The 20930-nt window shown below is 34.9% G+C and overlaps 1 pseudogene; it reads right to left on the reverse strand.

The window, feature by feature from the left end:
• Positions 1–1888: 1888 nt before the first annotated feature.
• On the reverse strand, positions 1889–3410 carry LOC147386948 (zeatin O-glucosyltransferase-like; annotated as a pseudogene).
• Between the last annotated feature and the right edge of the window lie 17520 nt (positions 3411–20930).

Raw genomic sequence — 20930 nt, forward strand, 5'->3', positions numbered from 1 at the left:
TTAATTCCTTGGTTTATGGTTTTGTTAGTCACTCCTTCACATTTTTCACATTGGGTGTTCTTAACCGTTTAATTGAATTACTTATATTTTGGGTGAAAAGTTATTTACATCGTCGTCAAGTTCTGAAGATGAAGATCCATTTAGTGACATTGATGATGAGCAAGAAGTACTGATCACACAAAAGCTAGTACATATTTGCTTTTATTCTATAATATTTGCTCTTTCATATTTGATTTTGTTGTTTCTCAAGTTATCGTCCTTACAATTTGAGCTCATGCCATGGAAGCAAAGCTGAGACGTAAGGGCCGCTTGATCACTGAGAACTTCCAATACTAGGACTTAGGATTACTTTTCATGGATTCAAAGGGAGTGCAACATACAGACGATGATGAGAAGAAAGAAAGATAATCCTTTCTATCTAGTGGAAGTTGCTTCTGTTACTATTCAAATGGGAGTGGAGAAGCTTTTTACTAATATGTTGATAACACTTTTTTTCTAGAGTGTGGCATTTGGAATGCTTATTGCAGGAATTTCATGTTGGTAGTTGGGGTCTAGGTCATCAATTTCAACATATAGGGGTATCTCCAATATTCCGCAACATGTGAACCGGCAGGTGTAAAATAAAATATTTTTTCAAAAGTTTTTATAGTTACGATCGTAGTTAAAGACCTAATATTTTTATTTAAAGAAAAAACCCTATAGCAATGGCCAATAACAGCTGTTGCTATATGTATTTGCAACATTTTTTCCCCTATAGAGATGGTTGGTGACCATTGCTATATCCCTATTTTACTGTAACACTTGGAGTAGCCGGGAAGCGTGATTGAAAAATATGGTTTCAATAAACCATAGTATAGGTTTCAATATTTTATTTGTGTAAAGATGATATTAAATAAATTTTGTTATTTATTTTATAAATCAGTTTATAATCCAAATATTTTCCACATCTTTTTCTCGCGACTCAAGATTTTGGATCACGAGCGGGGGGTCTTACATTAGGGACCAAGTTAAGAGTATCAGAAATCAGAGGCGTGATATGCTAAATTCTATTGTTAAGTTTTTCTCGTAATAAGTTTTCTATTGTTAAGTCATTTGCTTAGTGGATATGCTAAATTCTTTTTTGACCACACAAAGTCAATAAAATTTCCATCTCTCAACAATTGTTACATAGTGTTGTCTATTAAAATATTTCTAGATCTCTCATTATAATAACTATTTTGGCTTCTAATATGTAAACTTTACTATTATAATGTATAGAATAACGTGTACCAGCTGTGACCATTATGTTATGTCCATTAAAATACCTAAGCCATTTTGCTTCCTCCAATTTTATTTGAAGCTATATACTCTGATTCCATAGTTGATAGAGCTATGCAAATTTGTATGGTTGATTTTGAAGACTCAACACCTCCTATAAGGGAAAAAAACCATATATACTAAATTACTATTTTCTGTTCATCCCCTAATCAATTATAACAGTTTTCAGGATGCTCAGCTTCTTTGGACATATAAAAGATTTTACCGTGATTTAGATGAGATTAAGACTAAGATTATAATTGACTATTGTAATACATGGAAAATGAAACTTTACTATGATGAACCTATGGAAACATGGTCTTCTTTCTTCTAACTAAAGGGAAGGGCAAGCTATACAAAATACAAGATTAATAAGCAAGGCTGGAGAAGGAGAAAATTAAACCAATCACTATATGTAAATCACCCTACAAAGCAAAATTAATTCCATTCAAGCAATTTCAATACACAATCCTCCCCTCCAAATTATTCATGAATGATGATAGTGTGGCCTTGGACTTGATCAAGATATATAGAACTGAGCTTTATCATTCATTCATAGAAATCTTCCATTCGAAGCAAACACATCCACAAATCAGCTCCCCAACATCTCAAAGCCCATCTGTAAGAGCTATTGTCTCGCAATCCTCTCCTTCCAGATTCAATCCGGATATCTTTACTGATGGAAGTAGTTTTTTTTATTATTATTTGGATTGTAGAATTTCCTATCTACAGATATGGGTGATGAAGGAATCCAACTGAGTTGTAGAGGTCCCATTATTTGACACCGCTTGACGAACGGCTACACCTAATTGCTGGGCTCGCTTCCTCATCTCCTTCCCTTCCTCCGACACCATCAATTTTCTAATTGCACTTTCAATAGCAATGGAAGACACTACCTCTTCTCGACATGCCCACTCTCGAACAACAAGCCCTATTCTAAGCACCTTGGTCACCAACATAGTATTCGAAGGTTGGTCAGAGTGCATGGGCCAAGCGGCTATTGGCACACCCATGCTTAGGCTTTCCATGCACGAGTTCCACCCACAATGGCTCATGAACCCGCCAGTTGACGAGTGAGCCAGGATCTCAAGCTGTGGTGCCCAATCCCTTTCTATCAATCCGAATCCCTCTACCCTCTCCTCATAACCATCTGGTAATCGAATTTTTCTAACTTGTTCTTCTCCCTTATAAATGTCACCTCGGTCGGCATCCCTCAACACCCAAATAAACTTTTGCTTACTACGTTCTAATCCGATTGCAATTTCATTGATCTGCTCATCCGATATCGAAGTCATGGTCCCAAAAGAAACATAGATAACCGAACTAGGGAGTTGCTTGTCTAGCCATTCGAGGCACTTGTGTCATGGTCCAGCTGATGCATCAGAAAATGCTACTGGATTGAGTGGCCCAACAGCCCATTTTCTAGTTTTTCCAAGCACAGGATGTTGAGTCATCTGATTGATGAACCTCCCATCTATTTCTTCACATGTGTTATAGATATCACCAACGTCGAACTTGCTCCACTCTTCGTTGCGGGCAGCAAAGTCCCAAAAACTTTCATCGAAGCGGCCCTCGAATGAGATAAGAGGCAGATCAGGTGGAATTAAGTTTCCACCATCAGCTGGCTTTCCAAGGGATTCCCATACAAACTGGAGTACGGCAAAGGCAGAGCAACTAACAAAGGAATAAGCTTCAGTGTTAGGGTGGAAAGAGGCTTCTTCAGCAGCAAATGACGTTAGGGAATCATGTAGGACAATGATTCGTCGAATCGTAGGAGGGAAAGTTTTGAGGAGAATGGAAAGAGGTATGCGGAGATTAACGGAAGCATCGAAGATGGGGAGTAGGTGGGAAGGGAACTTGTTGGAGGCATTAGGATCGGGAGGAGGAGTGGGGAATGTTGGAAGATGGTAGTCATGGAAGTGGATGTTTGATATGGTGCAAGGGTCCCAGCCATGCACACGGCTCTTTGCTTGACGATTGTGAGAGGCTGAGCCGATATAATGTACAGGGATGCCATAGGAAGATATGAGTCACGATAAATGTACTAGCTGATTGAGGTGGCCTTGTGCTGGAAGAGGAACCATCACCACCACCACACCATGATCTTGATTCATTAATTCTTTCATTTTGATCTTCTTCTGTGTGTGTATGTGTGTGTGTATGTGTGTGTGTGTTTGGCTTTTATAAACTCCTTTGCTTGGTTGATGGGTTTGTACAGTCCAACATAGCACCCGAACTGGTCAAGGGAGGTGTGCCCACCAATTCATTTTCATCATCAACATCGTCATATATATGGAATCTATGGAATGAGAAAAGAGGACCAGACAATATAAATTATAAAAATTTAGTTTAAAACAAAAAACTCCTTTGTTAGTTTGACCGCACATTAAGCTCCTTTGGTTAGCCGATTTAAAATCTATGGGTCGTTAGGTCCACATAGATTGTCCCTTTTAGTATTTACAATCCAACACGACATACTTTAGATTTCTTGGAAAAACTCGGATTAATAAAAGAATCGTGATAATCTGACTTAGGCACATGGCATATTCAATTAATAGGCTCGGGAACTGTAGATCAACTTTCCTCAGGATACAAAATTATGGTTCCCCATAAAAAGGTGCAGTTTTATATTCCGAGAAGAGCAAATCTACGATTTCCGAGCCTGTCACGTTAGATTGAGTATACCATGTGCTTAAGTCAGATTATCAAGACTCTTAAAAAAAATAAAATATGAAACAAATTCCTTTTGAGTTTGATACAAGGTGTTGTTAATGGACAGTTACTGAACTCCAAAATTTTAAAGAGTCATTGTACACCGACTTTATTGGACATTGCATTCAACACTATGCTTATGCGGCAATCCACATATAACCAAAGAAATTTTTTCTTCAAGCTATAAGTAAAAAATCTAGGGCTCTCTATGCACTACACAGTGTCCAACACGGATTTTGTTAAGATGTCTTAAGGGCACACGTTAAGATGCATTAAGTACACCTTAGAAATAAGCATTTGAGGATATTTTTTTGTATGAAAACAAAATTTTGAAGACATTTTGGTAGGAAAATAAATTTTGAGGGTTTATTTAAATCATCTTAATGTGTTCCCTTAGGGTACATTTTAACGAAATTTGTGAAAAATAACTCTTTTTTTCTATTTAATTTTTTTTTTTCAAAGTTAGAATTTTGTCACCTACTTCCCCATGGCATTGAATCATGTTTTTGGATGCCATAAGGTGATGTGGTCAGGAAATTTTTCTTATTAACAAGTTCCTAATGAACTTGTCAAGGAAAGTGTGTTTCACTTTAAAATTAAAATGCAACGGTGAGAAATAATTTTTCTAATATTTTGTTTTGAAAGTTTTGGTGCTCTACAGCCCTATGGCATTCGATCATGTTTTTGGATACCACTGGTCCGGTTAGAAAACATGACTTGCTAACTAAGGAAAGTGTTTTTCTTACAGAAAAGTTGCAAGTAGTATACACCTAGAGAGAGTTGAAACCCGCCTCCTAAACCTTAAAACATGCCACATAATCAAGAATTGAGAAAGCGTAAATCAATATTTTTATGGCATTAATTGATCTCAATTCTTGATTATGTGATGTTTTTAGGTTTGGAGGGTTATCTCTCGATGCATACAATGCAAATTCAAAGAAAATAAAAGGATTATATTCAATACCCATACCCAAATTTTTTGATTTAATTCGTAATGTTATGATGTAAAATACTCTATTAGCCCACTATCCCTGCACATTAAGTTGATCTGATTAATTTTTATGGTTTATTTCAAGTCATATTCAAATTTGGCGTCCATTTTTTGGTATTTATCAAATCTTTTTGTTTTGTTTTGTTTGTATTTAGTTATTATTTTTTCTTTTTCTTTTTGTTTTAGTTTATTTATCTTTTCTTTTCTTTTTTCGTTTATTGTTATAAAAAGATATGGTCTGGTGGTGGGATCCATTTAAGGAAAATGCTGAAATGACAAAAAGTATTTACTGCGATTCTCACAAGTCTGATATTGGAGGTGCACATAACCATAGATGCATGCTCGCGGTACAAGTAAAAACCATCTAGGGTTATGTATGCATGCCCACGTCAGACTTGTGAGAATCACAGTAAATCTTGTGTCACCCCAGCACAACTCTTTAGTCAAATCATAATACATTGTGAAACACTTTCCTTACGAATATAGTCAGATTTGAAGTCTTACTAAGGGTTGTTTTATTCAAATGGATTACCAAATCGGCAATCCAACACCATTTTCATAAAAAAAAAACTTAGATTTGAATTATTTTTATTTCAAAAATAAATTTCTTTTGAGCTTGATCTAAGATTTTGAAAGTGAAAGGCTACCACTTAAAATTAAAATTAAAATTCAATGTGAAAAATAACAATTTTGGAAATGTTTTTTTTGAGATTCATAGAATTTTCTCCTTTACAAACCTGAGACATGGGATCATGTTTTTTGACGCCAAAAGATGAGCCCAAGATGAACCCAAGGACCCTTGTTAAGGGTGAAATCCTTACTAACGTAGTAAGGGTAGTCAGTCTCTAAGACATTTACATCAAATTGACCACCCAGGAAGCGAGTTGAGTTGTGATAGCTTTTGGCAATATGTTTGTTTTATTGAAGCTTGCTCCCATCAACCTTGTTAATCATGAATATAATAATCCCACCAAATTATATATTGTTTTCTTATGGTGAATGGTCTTCTACATTGATAATCCAAACCTCTTCACCGCACAGCCAGGGCAGTTTAGCATTTATTTATTTTTTAGAAAGAAAAATGCTGAACCGACTTAATGGGATACGGTGTTCAACACTGTGCTGATGTGACAGTGTTATTAGAAGAATCATAGATTTTGCATCTTGAGCAAAATAATCAATGATTCTTCGCACACTACAACTACAGCACAGTGTTGAACACAATGTCGTAGGAAGTCAGTGTAGGATGACTCTTTTGAAAAACACTTCTTTTTAAGTTAGTAAAGTTTCTTTGTTGCCCATTCATGTGGCATCTAAAACATGATTGGATGCCGTAAGGATGTAGAATACAAAATTTTATGAAATTCAAATATTTAAAAAATAATAATTTTTGCTTTGATGGCCACCCTTTTATAAAGTTTTGTGTTAAGCCTAAAAGAGGTTTTCTTTCATCCCTTATCATTTATTTTTTCTAATCTTCTACTCCATGAATTTTAAAACGTTGAGGTAATTGGCCAACATGATAGTTACATGAACCCCACAATCTTTAATATGATTTGAAATGTTTCAAAGGTAATTTTGTCTTCTGTCAAGGTACATTAGATGTTGTTGGATAGATTCTTATCCAAGACTTCTGCCATTTGATGATGCCATGTAAATTGTTAATTAAGAACATGTGAAATGTATGACTAACCCAATAACAAAAGTTTTGTTAGGGGATTGGAACAGATAATCATGAGACAAAAGATCTTTTTAAAGAGATTCGATTCAAAACTATTATACGTTTAAGGTCCTATATTGGATTTTATCATCCATAATATTTATGAAATACTAGATGTTCATTGAATAATTTCCACTTTACTAACTACCTTAGCCAAGCGAAAGAACTTTTACTGCATGGCAAAATAATATAGAGTTCTCCTGCCAAAATATAGAAAATAATTTAAGACTCAATGTAGAGAACGGGTCCTCAAGAGTCTGTTGTGAATGCATATGTTCTTATATTAGTAATGCAATAATTGAAAGAAAAGTTTGGTGCCCACAAAGTGACTGTCGACAACAAATTTCAAAAATCTACCTTCAGATTCGTGAAATAAGATCGCAGATGATTTTATATTGATTTTGATAACAAAGAGAGATAGATCTCAGTATTATCCTCTGATTAATAGTCAAGTACAAAAATAAAAATGGTGACGTGGGCGTGGCTTTCCTCTCTCCGGGCTTTGTGCGTGATCAGATGAGAATGTGGTTTTGATTGTGGCTTTGTTGGACTTGATCTTCTATAGAGGTTTTGCGTGAATTTCTTCATTTCGTACTTCGCGCTTTATCGACTGAGAATGATTTCTTGACTTCCAAATAAGCTCATTGATTTCAATCCCCATTTAAAATATCTTTTGGGAGATCTACGATCACCATTGAGAAAAGGAAAGGGCGTAGGAAATTTAGAAAGGGAGAGGGCACCTGGACTAAGGTGTCGTGACCTTGCTCAATCCCTTGTCATTTATAAATCTTCGCATGTTAATGACCATTTGAGCTCCTCGAGAGGTATGAAGTGTCGATTTCCTCATCAAAAAAAGAACTCTTCACCTCACGAGGCTGCATTTGACTTTGAAGATTCTATTTTTGACCTCCTTTTAAAGGTGGCACTTATTCTAGTCGATCTTGCAGTCTCTTTTCACGACATGAACACTATAACATCTTTTGTTCCTCCCAGAGATCTCGACGACATCCCTACACGTTTAGTTGTGGAATCTCAAATATGTTACATAAGTTATTCTAATGCAGTAGTGAATATTGTTGGTGAGGTGTTGATTCCTGGTCTTGATCTTTCTCTGATTGGTTCTTCGGTTTAGTCTATCAATAATGACGATGAGATCCCTTTAAGCAAGCTTTTGAAAAAATGAAAAGAGGGGAAGGTACACCTTGTGAACTTTATCTAGCTATTTTATAATTGTTAATGTGACTGTACCTATAATCGTTCTTTCATTTTGTTCAGAAATCAGACACTTCTTCTCCACCTGTCGTTGTTGACCATAGTCACTTTTTGTCTCCATCATTTAATCATTTAAAGCTTATGGCGCCTAAGAGCCCTGGCGTGGAGCCCCCACTTTTTAGCATCCTTTTAGATGGCTTTCGTTTTCTCAATATGATGGACGAGGCTATGTGTAAATTCGTAGCCGATATTCATTCTTATGCATAGGAGTGCTTCCAAGTCAAGTGCATTGTAATGTATGAAATAATAGGTGTTAGCCTTGCCCCGATATGTGACACCATTATCATAAAGCCAATATCTTCCCAAGAGGATGTGGCATCCCTTATTGGGACGATGCCACATATAATCTCATTTTTATATTTTTCAATGTTAAAAAAAAAAAAAACATTGACTTGTCACATTCTTCTTGCACTAATCATCCACCCAACCTATAAAATAAGGTGCAGGGTGTTGCATAGTAGGTAGCTTGAAATTATATTTTTCAAATTTTCACTATCTATAATTAATTGGCATAACTTGCCTTGCACCTTACAAGTACTCTGAAAAAGACTGTGTCAAGTTGAAGGATCAACATGTTGTACTGACAATAAGTTGCGAATAATATAACTAAGATGTTCACCTTCTTCAAACTTCTTGAATCGCGTTTCCAATTCACTTTTAGTGATGAATTTTCCTTCAACAACTATGAATGTGGATCATAACAAAAGTTTTGATACCATTTGACGTAGCGGAAGCATGTGAATCAATAGATTCAATAGAAATTAAGAAATTGTGTTCAATGGAACACACAAAATAAATTTGAATCAATAGAGGCAATTGATAAACAAATAATAACTTAATATAAAACAAAGAGATAGAAAGTGACTAAGAGAGAAAATAAAATTTAATTGATATGTTTGAATTTTATTGAATTTCATTTTTGAAGCTCCATGTATGGATAACTTCAACAACTTATAAACATTCTAAAAATACTAGAAATTAACTTTTTAATCTATCTATAACACATTACTAACCTTCTAAATCTATTAGAACTCAATTTGAATACTTAAAAATATTTCTAATTATAACTTAAAGAATAAAAACGAATTTAAATAAACAAATAGAAATTTTAAATAAATTAGAGACTAAATAAATTAGAAACTAGATAAAATAGAAACTTCCTAAAATTGAAATAGAAACTAACCAACTTCTATATAACTTAAAATTGAAATAACCTAAAAACATATAATTAAAATCAAAATTGGGTTGAGTATTGATCCAATCGAGTCAACCCCAACCAAGCTGGTCAAACTCGAGTTGACAAGGTTTGATTGAGTCAAGTTGGTCTGAAAATTTTGATCTTCCACATGTAGATGTCCTACATCAGATGTAAAGCAAAAACATTTATGAACATTAAATATTTAAAAAATAATAATTTTCACTATGATGCCCACCCTTTTTCAAAGTCTTGTGGTAAGCCTAAAAAAGTTCTTTTATCCCTTGTCATTTTGTTTTCTAATATTCTACTCCATGAATTTTAGAGGGTTGAGGTAATTGGCCAACATGATAGTTACATGAACCCCATGATCTTTAATATGATTTGAAATCTTACAAGGGTAATTTTGTCTTCTTTCAAGGATCGTTAGATGTTGTTGGATAGATTCTTATCCAAAACTTATATTATTTGATGATGCCATGTAAATTGTTAGGAATACGTGAAGTGTGTGACTAACCCAATAACAAAAGTTTCTTTTGGAGATTAGAGCAGACTATCATGAGACGAAAGATCCTTTTAAAAAGATTCAATTCAAAACTATTATATGTTTAACGTCCTATATTGGATTATATTGTCCATAATATTTATGAAATATAAGATGTTCATTGGATGATTTCCACTTTACTAACTACTTTATCTAAGGAAAAGAACATACCCTCCTTTTACTACGTGGCAAAGTAATGTAGAGGTCATCTGCTAAAAAAATGGAAAATAATCTAGGACCTAGTGTGGAGAACGGGTCCTCAAGAAAATAAGTTGCCCTGTTTGTTTCTCTCCACCGAAATTCAAAAAAACATTCCTCAAACCATTGGATTCGATCTGCAATTTCCAACAACACTTCCTTGTACTTCCATGATGGCATGATTTCCTTCTTAATGCACTTGATAGAGTATAACGAATCTAAAGATATCATAATTTTTTTTGAAATCCTTCAATCTTTCATACTTCATAGCTTCTAAAATTTCTTGAATCTCAATGTAAATAATGTCCTTTGCCCCCATTTTGCTCCATCCTGCAAATAGAATATTCCCATCGATATTTCTACTAATGAAACCAAATCCCGCACCCAGCATCGACCTCACGCCATCTGTGTTGATCTTCACCACGTTCTCTTCTGGCCTTACCCAAATTAAATGTTTAATATTTGGGTTTACCACAGTATAGCAGCATTTCCAGTTATTAAAAATCTAAACATTTACGTGATTAGAAATGTTTTTAACATTTGTTCCATCATGCTGGTTCCTAATCGCCTCTACTACTTGTTTCAACACCATTTCCTTTGGAGTGTTAATTTCTGCAATAATAAACTATTACACAAAAGGATGAATAAAGCATTAACATAATCTCCTTTTCTTGGTATTGCACACTGTTGATCACTTGCACTTCATCCTCTATTCTCCCCATTCTTTCTCTACTAATCCCAAACTTCATCAACCATTGCTTCTAGATCCAGCAAGTATAAGAGCATTGAAAGAATAGGTGGTTGTTGGTCTCTTGATGACTACAACACAATATGCATCGTGACACCCATTTGAACCCCCTCTTGTTCAGATTTTCTTCTGTCGATAATTTCTGATGAATTACTAGCCAAGAAATAAAAGAAAATATTGGAGTACAATTCTTACTCCATAAAATGCTTTTCCATCCCAAAAAATCTTGTCCTTCCTCTAACACTGCATATGCTGATTTCATGGTAAATTGACCATTCAATATTAAGCTCCATATTATTCTATCCCTCAAAAGCATCTTAGGAATTGGTTTGGAAGATATAAGCTCAATAATAGCTTACATGCATTTATTATACGACTTTGGAAACTCCCATCGTCTATGAACAGTAAAATCTTGAATCACTGCATTCACATGACTCTCAAATTGGTGTACAATTCGATTTCCAAATCTGGAAATAAGGCACCCTTCATGTAACCAAGGGTCCCGCCATATCTAAGTTCATTTTCTGTCACAAATTAAAGATCGCACATGTTTCTGCACAAACTATCTCTTCCTTATGATACCTCTCCATTCCCAAGAGGCATTATTTGGAATTTGACAACCCTAAATATATGTTTCCCCCACATATCTCTTCCTCATCCAATATGCCCAACAAATTTTATTCTCCACCAATCTCCAAAATAATTTTACCATACCAATTTTGTTTACATCCCTTAGACATCGAATGTTAAGACCTCCTTTATCATAAGATTTTTAAACTCTTGCCCAACTAGTTGGATGAGTAGAACGTTCGAAAGAAGAATCTCCTCATAAGAACTTGTTAAGAATATTCTCAAGTTTTTTCAAGACACTCACTGGAATGTTAAAAGACACTGACCAATATACTTGGAAGCTAGATAACACTGATTTAATTAATTCTAGTATTCCCGCATAAGATAACACATTTGTATTCCACCCCTCAGCCCTCCTAATGACTCTATCAATCAAAGGTTGACAAAGAGTATGGGTTGATCTAGACGAGAATAGAGGAATACCCAAATATTTGATGGAAAGATTACTTTTCAAAAACGCCAAGATAGAAAGAATAATATTTTGATTTTTGCAAGATTTACTAAAGAATAACGGACTCTTTGATTCATTAATTTGAAGCCCATAAATATTGTAGAATAGATTTAGAACATCTCGAATAGACGAAGCTAAAGAAATATCATTGTTTGCAAAATTAGAATATCATCTGCAAAAATTAGATGGGACACTCCTGGAATGCCCAAAATGCTAGGAATACTCAGATTATTTGAGATAATATTTTGAGTTAGAATACAAGAAAAAACTTCTATAACCAAAGTAAATAAATAAGGAGATAAAGGATCTCTTTGTCTCAGACCCCATTCACTTCTAAAAACCCATAGGATGTGCCATTTATAAGGATTGAAAAACTTGAAGTGGACACACATTCCATAACTCTGTCTGTCCAACTTAGAGGGCATCCAAGTTGAATAAGAATTGATTTTAAAAAAAATCCCAATTAATACAATCATAGGCTTTTCTAATATCGATTTTGGCACAAAAAGACTTCGGAGATTTTCGGCAATGAAAATTATGAACCATTACTTGGGCAAAGAGAATATCATCTTGGATTTTTCTCCCATTAACAAAAGCCAACTAATTTAAAGAAATGATATTAGGAAGACAGACGGTTAACCTATTTGCTAATAATTTGGAGATGACCTTATAGATAAAGTTGCAAAGGGCAATTGGTCTAAACTTTTCAAGATGATTGGCATTTTCTTCCTTAAGGATTAAACAGATCAATGTGGCGTCGATTTCTGTAGACACCTCATTTTTGCATCCGCCTAATTAATCAACTCGTCAACCCAATCGCAATGATTCCCAATGATGGATGTTTAGTCCAATGCTTTATTTTGTTACTAGACATGTTTCAGAAATCCGGATAAGGTATTTCGAACTAACAAAACTATAGAAATCACGCTATGCTAGGAAAATATGATCCTAGAAACATAGAAATCATCATCTTGCAGACAAAAAAAAATTTTACAATAAAAATCACTAAAAAATGATCAAATGACCAAAATACCCCTAATCTTGAAACATCCCTAGAGCCTACATTACGCTTAAGAAAACCCATTTGAACAGATAAAATAACAAATCGAAACCAAATAAATCATTTCACCAATTTTCATAAAATTTGACAAAATTACGAAAATGCCCCTCATAAAGTTCACGACCATTTCACACAAAATTTCATAAATGACACAAATCAATATTTTCATTGAATTTCTTATGAAAAATCGATTATAAAACATCCTAGAACATCAAAAATTGACTTAAAACGTGAAAAGTCCTCTCCGAGGGTAAAACGATAATTTTACAATTTTAATAATTAAAAATTTCAAAATTAATAAATAAACCATTAAACAATGTAAAGTGAAATATTAATAAAATTAATTTAAAAATTTAAACTAAAACATCGATCAATCAGGCTTTCGGGCAAAATTGTTGATAGTTGCCAAGATATTTATTCAAGGACCCTCCATCTAAGGGCTCAAAGAATTAAAGATATGATAAAAGAGGGTTCTCCAAAAATTAAAGTCAATCAAGTAAGACTAAAGTCAATCTTAAATTCAATCATGTAAGACTAAAGTCAAGATATTAAAGGTCAACCAAGAAAGACTAAAGTCAAAGTATTAAAATCAATCTCATAAGACTAAAGTCAAAACCCTAATCTAAACTAATCAAGTCAATCTCATAAGACTAAAGTCAAAACCCTAATATAAACTAATCAAGTCAATCTCATAAGACCAAAGTCAAAATCTTAATTTAAACTAATCAAGTCAATCTCATAAGACTAAAGTCAAAATCCTAAATTAAAACCCTAAAGACTAATCAATCTCATAAAACTAAAGTCAAAACCCTAATTAAAACCCTAATCAAACTCGAATTCTTCTAAAATTTTTTATAAATAGGAGCCTCCACACCCTATTTTCGTATCAAATAATAAACCTTAAGAGAAGTAGGTCAAAAAGCTTCCCTAGCCTCCCATAAACCCTAATTTTGAAGTCCTAATTCCTTACCTAACACCCATACTTCAACTTTAGCTCGAAAAACACCTAAAAGCCCTTCAAAAACGTCTAAAAATCCATAACAAATTCAAAGGATTCAGATACAAGAAAGAGATACCTTGCCTTGAAGATCAGAAATCAGATCTGAAAATAGAACGAAGCAAGGAGTATGGTACAAGGAGCGGTTTTTATCAGATCTAAGGGAATAGAATCGTTGCGTTTCGAAGGTAAACTTTCTTTTATTTTTTTATCTAATTTTTTTGTTAGCAATGTATTCTTATTTGGGATAAGTAGAAACCGGGATTGATCGGACGGGATTGGTGTCTAACACCATCAAACCGCGTAATGTGATCCCCGTATTCAGTTTTTCTTCAGTAGATTCGTTATTTTTTATCCGTTTAGAGTCAACATTTGATTCCTAGACCGTAATAAATAGGTGGCGACTCCCAAACCTCAAAGGTCAAAAATGGATCTGCGCACCCCGCGAATCGAGGGCGCTTTCAGTGGTGATTGCACTGAGGACTTTTGAGGATCAAACTTGAAAAGCCCCAAGTATGGGAACATTGCCATTTAGACCTAAATTTTTTTTTAATTTTTTTAGTTTATTTGACTCGTTTATTTTTTAGGTTTATATTATATTCTCTCGGCATTTTTTTAATATATTATTTTGGTTCAATCAAGTATTATTTCTGTGGTTCAATTGAGGGTCGTTTAAGATGATCTAAAATAATGTAAGATTGCAAAGAGGTGATTTTTGTTGATGGTAGAATAATGATTATCGGATCAGATTTTTATTTATTTATTTTTTCTATTTTTTATTTTTTTATCTAGATCTATCCTCTTTTTTTTTTTTTTTAAGTTTTGGGTGTGTGCCGATTTGTTCCTTGATGGTATACATAAGAGAAGATTATTTTATTGGTTATTCATTAGGTATGTATCAATTTGACCTTTGACAGCATATTTTTTTTCTTTCTAAAAAAAAAATGTGCTATTGTGTGTTGTTGGCAGTAACAACAACAAAAAAAATGTGCTGGTACTGCTGGGTGTTGCTGTTGTGTGTTGTTATTGTTGTTGTGTGTTGCTAGGCAGCAATATATACGAAAAAAAAATGAGTGTTGTGTGTGCTAACGCCATGTTGGATTTTTGGCAGCAATAAAAAATTGTGTGTTGGTTACCAAAAAAAAAAAAATTTCTTTAAAATCAATTAGTTTTTTTTTTAAATAAAAATAAAAAAGGGATTCATCACTCCAAATCACAACAACTATCATGCTATCTTCAATTTAATGTTCATTGAAGCCTCGATTTATTTTGGGTCACCCAAAATCACCTTTGATTGGACCATAAAAAGATTCTCTTTGGTTTGGACTAAAAATAATGAGCTTGTGCCAACGATTGGATCCAATTATTATTCGTTGTCTCAATTGCTTATCTAATGTTGCCATGATTTTGATAGGTTTGATGTGCGTATATTTAATAATGTGATTGGAATAATATTTATTTTGATTCATGTTTATGTGGTATCAATGTTATGATGGTATGATCAGGCCCATGGGCTCAGTGTTTGGAAAAGACCCCGGATACACCCCACCCTGTTTTGTATACACCACTAGCACATTTACTGCTTTGCACGCTTGCACGTCCCATATAGCCAATGTGGCACTAATGTGTGGCCCAGTTTTTTCGGAGATGCGGCGTCATTCATGAAAACTACAACTCCAGTCACGTACCTTAGGGTATATCAAACTGGGGCATTAGTACCGTCTGATCAGGTGACTCTGAAAGGTATATCGATGCACTCAGGCTGGAGCGACCTGAGCCTTTGACCTATTGTAAGCCACACAGTCACATGTCCCGATTGCCAACCTAGTACTAGTACGTGGTCAGTCCCTTCGTGGGATGCCAAACCATTTATGAAAATTACAACTCTTGACTCGTACCCGTAGGTATATCAAAGATAATCTAAGTACATCAATTGCACTTTTTGGTTAAAATCGGTGCCTAAGCGAGATCCTTCCCTGACGTACCCTGCTGTACGAAGGGGATAGACGACGTCTATTCTAAACGAGAAGTATTTAAGTGGGCCCTTACTCAGCATCGTACGCCACCTCTCAATTGGGGATCAAACTGGCCGTTTTTTACTTCAGAGAAGTGAATTGAAGTTTTAGATTATCACATATACGGTATATCAAATCAAGTCACCACGTACCATCTGATATATAGGTGTACTTAGGCAAGGGTGGCTAGATAAAAATGCATTGCATATAGTAAGCTTAGAATCTAAAAACCTCCCCTGTAGGTCACGACTCGAACTTATCGTGGGTGTTCTCGGGTTATTTATTGAATGGGACCTTATGATTGATGAATGTATGTGATGATGTGAATGATGAGATCAAAATGTACGTATGAGATCAAAATATTTTGTTGTCCTCAATGATTAAGGTTTTGTTTTACCTGATTAAAATGGGTGCACCAGTCCATCTCAATAAATAATCCATTTTTTGCAATAATTCATAATGACCCAGTCCATCTCGATCCAACAATCATGATGGGTCTGACCATTCAAATCAAAATAGTATTCAAACTTTTTGTTGAATTCAGACTTCCATTCATTTTTAAAAAAGATTTTCTCCAAAAAGAAGAATATTTTCCAAATGAAAAATATTTTTCAGAGAAAAAATGATTTTCTAGAAGAGAATATTTTTCAAAAGAAAAGAAAATGAAAGAAAAATGATTAACAAAAAAATCTATTTTTTATGTGGACCTTGAAAAATTACTAAAATATATTTTCCTAAAAAATGATTACGAAAAATAATCAGATTTGTGCAATAAAATTGTTTCCTTCTGAATAATCATTACATGAATGAATTGGTACACAGAATTCGATAAAACCTTAGGGTTCATCTAAAATTTTATCAAGGGGGTAATACTGAAATTGATTAGATTCACATTTGATGGGATCTCATGGTTATCATTGCACCTAAGCTCAATCGTTCACCGTTTTGTTAGGGTTACTAGTCCGGTCAGTTAGAACGAATGTTAACGCCAAATCAATCATCAAAAATCCTTTAGAATATCTCAACATTTCCCAGTTGTTCCTTGAAGATAACAGTGCCTTAGTCATGCCGGTTATAAGCAATGTCTCAGTCCTTAGTCCTAATTAAGCCCGTTGTGGGTAGTCTTGAGTTTTCATGAGTCATTTGGGTTAGCTCGAGTCCCTTTTTTTCATCAAGGTCATGTCCTCTTTTCGAGTCGACTCTTTTTTCTGTTGAGTCAAGTTAGTTTGTCGAGTCATAGAGGTGTCTGTCGCCCCATCTGAATTTGATTGCATAAATGAAATTTTTGAATACCTCGAGCGCATTAACAAATTAACCAATAATATAACTTTAAGGATAGATTTCTTTCGTGAACAAGAAGATAAGGGTCGGGCTCAACAACTTTCAATCAGAAAGCAAAGGTCATTGACATTGGAACATAAAATAATTCCTAAAGAGATTCAAATAGAAACCATCTTATCCCTTGAGGAACATGAAGGGACAATGAATTTACTCAGAAATTTCGAAAGACTTGTTCGCGTGGTCTGATGATGATATGTTAGGTGCAAGCTTGAATGTTGTCCGACATGGAATAGATACTCCCTCGATGAAATGAAAATACCAATGAGATCAAAGAAAATGTTACAGAACATTTCAATGTTGTCCTCACTGCAGCTATCATAAAGTCAATACAGAGTACCTTTGGGATTGATATCTGATAACGGGTCACACTTCAAAGTCAAGGATTACTTTGTGTTCAAAGTTTAAGATCCAGCATCATCTACCTACCGTCCTCAAATTAATGGAGTGGTTGAAGCAAATAGATAATAAGAGTCTCAAAACTATCATCAGGAAAAGGTGTCAATCATATCGAGATTTGTCAAAAAAATTGTCATTTGCACTATGGGCATATCGAACTTCAATTCAATCCTCTACTAGAGCTACTCCCTACTCCTTAGTGTATGGCATGGAAACAGTTTTGCTAGTTGAAATGAAAATTTCATTTTTCAGGGTCTTGTTGGAAAGTCAACTATCAGAAGCAGATTGGGTTCGTCAACGGTATGAAGAATTAAATTTGATCGAAGAAAAACAACTAAGAGCTTTGTACCACGTGCAAGTTTATCAAAGAAGAGTCGCCCGTGCATTTGACAAAAAAATCAAGGTCCGTTACTTACAAGTCAGAGATTTAGTACCTATTTTTGACCCTAAAGGGAAGTTCAAACCAAATTGGGGAGGTCCGTTCATCATCAAGAAAATATTACCAGGAAATGCTATCAAGCTTCAAGATCATGATGGAATCGATTTACCAGAACCAACCAACCTTGACCAAATCAAACGGTACTACATTTAAGGAGGCCATCTTTGGCCGAATCAATTATCCTATTACCCAGTTCAATATATCCTTTCTCAACCCCTTTTGCAGTCTTTTTAAAAAGAAAAAAATTATGCCTTTTTATTTCTCAACCTGATTACCTAACCTAAGGGAGGGAAGAATTCAAATTACGTTTTGGTCTGATCCCAAAATTCTGGGGTACATAGGTAAGTTGAGAAATTACTTCAGGCCCGACCACATCAAAATAAAAAAATAGATTCCTCAACAAAGAAAAAATCTAAAAAGAAAAAAAAATTAAAAGAAAAAGAAATATCTTCAAAATGGAGAAGAAAATTCAAGGTAAAATAAAAGAAATGCCACACAAGGGGCATTCGGGTTTTTGAGCCTCAAAATCCATTTCTTTTTATACCCAGTCATAAGCTTACCTATAAAAATCCTCTTATGTACCATGTGAAAAAGTCAAGGAAGGTAGGAAAGCATGATCAGACAGTAACTCCAGAAGTTCAGAAAAGAAAAAAAAAACGAAGCCTGCTAAGTTGAAAACGTAAAAAGGATGATTTAGGCAAAAATTAAGGCAAGCTCGCAAGATTAAAAATCTGAAAGGACGACTTTGACAATAATTAGAACAAAGAAAAAAAGAAAAAAAGAGCTCGCTAGATCGAAAACCTGAAAAGGCGATCTAGGCAAAAGCTAGAGCATGCTCGGTAGATCGAAAACCTGAAAAGGCTATCTAAGCAAAAGATAAAGTAACAAAGAAAAATAGAAAAAAATCTTAAGAAGTTCGAGCCGAGACATTTGAAGTCAGAATAATCAAGTTCAACAATTAGCTTAAACTAGGCAGAAACTCAGAAGCCACAAGTATCTTGTATACGATGGATCTGAAAATTTTCTACTTTTCCTAGTGAACCAAAGGGGAAAAGGGTGAATTCTATGATGAGTCTCAAAAAGAAATATTTTATTTTCTTGACCCTGACTCAAAATCTTTTATAAAATTAATCAAAATTAAAAGTTAAATCTTTATTACGCTTGTGGTAATCAAATATTTCAAACCTTCATACAAGGGGCATTTTCTTTTTCTTCTAAATATGTAGTTTTCCCTTTTTACTAGGGGTATTTTTTTCATGATTTATTCAATTATTTCCAATGTCACGTTTGTTATCAAACCAGGGGCATTTTTTTTTTAGCAATGTTAATCCTAAAAGATAATGGGAACCCCAAACTTAAGGTTACCCTATTGATAACAGTTTTTCGAAAGAAATAAAAACATGGGTTTTAAATTCATAAAACTTTTGGATAAAACCTTGAGGTTCAAGCAAACGCATTATGGATCTCACATAGGAGATAGGGCATTCATTCTGTCCCAGATCTATTCATTTCCAGATTCAACCACTCTTTTTCAGATTCATTTTTAATCATTATTTCCCAGATTTATTCATTCATTCTCAGTTTTACTTAGCCAAATATCGCTAAGGGTTTTCTCGGAATTATGCTTAGTTGCCGCCGAGGGTTTTCTCGGAATTATGCTTAGATGCCACCGAGGGTTTTCTTAGAATTATGCCATAGATACCGCCGAGGGTTTTCTCGGAACTATGCTCAGATGCCGTCAAAGGCTTTCTAGGAATTATGCTCAGTTACCACCAAGGGTATTCTCAGAATTATGCTCAAATACCACCGACGACTTTCTCGGAACTATGCTCAGATGCCGTCGAGGGCTATTTCGAAATTATGCTCAGATGCCATCGAGAATTTTCTCGAAATTATGCTCAGTTACCGCCAAGAGTTTTCTCAGAATTATGCTCAGATGCCGCCGAGGGCTTTCTCGGAACTATGCTCAGATACCGCCGAGGGTTTTCTAGGAATTATGTTCAGTTACCACCGAGGGCTTTCTCGGAATTATGCTCAGATGTCGCCAAGTTCTTTCTCGAAATTATGCTCAGTTGCTGCCAAGGGCTTTCTTGGATTTTACTCAATTGTCGCTAAGGGTTATCTTGGATTTTGCTCAGTTGCCGCCAAGGGTTATCTTGGATTTTGCTCAGTTGTTGCCAAGGGTTAACTTGGATTTTGCTCAGTTGTCACCAAGGATTATCTTGGATTTTACTCAGATGTCGCCAAGGGTTAACTTTGATTTTACTCAGTTGCCGCCAGGATTATCTTGGATTTTGCTCAGATGCCGCCAAGGGTTATCTTGGATTTTGCTCAGTTGCCACCAAGGGTTATCTTGGATTTTGCTCAGTTGCCGCCAAGGGTTATCTTGGATTTTACTTTCCTCAGTTGCTGCCAAGGGTTAACTTGGATTTTGCTCAGTTGTCGCCAAGGGTTATCTTGGATTTTGCTCAGTTGCCTCCAAAGGTTATCTTGGATTTTACTCAATTACCGCCAAGAGTTTAACTTGGATTTTGCTCAAATGTCGCCAAGGGTTATCTTGGATTTTGCTCAGTTGCCGCCAAGGGTTAACTTGGATTATGCTCAACCAGTTGCCACCGAGGGCTTTCTTGAATTATGCTCAGCCAGTTTCCACCGAGGGCTTTCTCGGAATATACTCAGCCAGATACCACCGATTTTGCTCAGATTTTACTCAGATAGTTCATTACTCTTTCACCCCGAGTAAGTAGAGTAGGACTTCCAGAAAAATAGTTCATTACTCTTTCACTCCAAGTAGGTAGAGTAGAACTTTCACAAAAAAAATTAGTTCATTACTTTTTCCCCCCGAGTAGGTAGAGTAGAACTTCCCAAAAAAAATTAGTTCATTACTCTTTCCCCCCGAATAGGTAGAGTAGAACTTCCCAAAAA

The sequence above is a fragment of the Akebia trifoliata genome, chromosome 14, assembly GCF_017979445.1.
Source record: "Akebia trifoliata isolate Shusen 1 chromosome 14, ASM1797944v1, whole genome shotgun sequence".
NCBI classification, from domain to species: domain Eukaryota; kingdom Viridiplantae; phylum Streptophyta; class Magnoliopsida; order Ranunculales; family Lardizabalaceae; genus Akebia; species Akebia trifoliata.